Consider the following 1531-nt stretch of genomic DNA (forward strand, 5'->3'; position numbering starts at 1 on the left):
CTGCAAAACATGAAATTAACCATCACATACCATACTGAGTTTTCATTTATTAACTGCATAACCCAAATTAGAAAGCCTTGTCTGTACCTAGTGTGTCTCATTTTTGTTCTAACTTAAGTGTGCAGAATAGCTGCAATGTTTTATACTTTCACAGATTTTACACATAAAGAGTAAATTTAATTCTGGCTTATTTGTCCATGAAATGGCTCTCCATTACAAAAATATTCAGTATGTAATAACACTGTCAAAAATTCTAAGCACTGGAAATGCTAAGTATGTAAAATATTTATCTAAAATAACTGCAAGCTTTCCATTTGTTTTTTCCAATAAAAAGCAACAACAAAATACTGTAAAAAGCAACATGAACATCATTGTAAAAAATATGAAGATACATCTCCTAAGATGATTAATCTGAACTTCTATTTAGTAAGCAATAGCTAAATGCTGCAAACTCAGAATTACCAATCTAATAATTACGCTCAGCCTAAAAAAAGTCTGCACTCAGGCATGTATGCCCTTTCAAGTGTTTGGACAAATCTGCCTGGGCACTGTGTTATGCTGTAAAGTGGTCCAATACTGAAAAGAAACAGATACAAAAGCAGGCACCTTGATAGCAGCATGAAAGCTTAGCTTCTTTCAATTACTTTTACATTGACTCAAAATTCTAGTCACAGGCCAGCAGTTCAAGTGTGTCATTCGAAGGAATCCTCAGATAGCAAATGTCCTATAATGAAACCCACAACTATATAGATTTTTTTTTTAAGAAATCATTTATCAGAGACCCCTAACATAAATTACAGTTCTGTTTGGTAGGCTGCCTGTGTGTATCTCTGCATGCACTCCTGAATCTCATTTGCTATGCCAGATGAAATACAGGGTCTTCAACTACTGCAGCCTCTTTCTTGTATTTCCAGACTTGAAACCAAGTAAAAATCCGATCAGGATCCTGCTCTGGCAGGGGGTTGGACTGGATGATCTCTAGAGGTCCCTTCGAACCCCGAACATTCTGTGACTCTATGAAATACAAAAGAGCTGGTCAGTGAAAGATAGAGATTTCCTGCGCAAGATGACGGCAGGTACCCAGACACCAGTTTGGGTAGAAAGGGCAGGACAGGAGGCAACATGCTTTGGATTCGGTCGCACGTGGCAACTCTGAGGTACCTCCGACCTTCAGCCTCATTGACCTCGAAGAGAGGGGAAAACTCAGGGCCTCTCAGGGGAAGGGTCAAGAGAGCATCGCCACCCAGGGGGTGGGGATGGCCGGGAGGTGAACCCCACCACAGTTACCTGCCAGAGCCACGAGGCAAAGGGGGGCAGCAATGACTTGCTCAGATTAAAAGCTAACCGGGCCGCAACACACACACTCTTGTCTTCACAGGGGCAATGGCTTCGTGCCCTTCTCCCCATAGAAAATGGAAAAAATCGAAGTTTCGAAGTGGCCGTTTCCCACAGGGCTCAGGGAAACGCGCCCTCGGCGGCAGGTGCCCACCGGGGCAGGGCCGTGACAACCTCGGTGCGATTTTGGATGTCG

The sequence above is a fragment of the Apaloderma vittatum genome, unplaced genomic scaffold, assembly GCF_000703405.1.
Source record: "Apaloderma vittatum isolate BGI_N311 unplaced genomic scaffold, ASM70340v1 scaffold14202, whole genome shotgun sequence".
Taxonomy (NCBI): Eukaryota; Metazoa; Chordata; class Aves; order Trogoniformes; family Trogonidae; genus Apaloderma; species Apaloderma vittatum.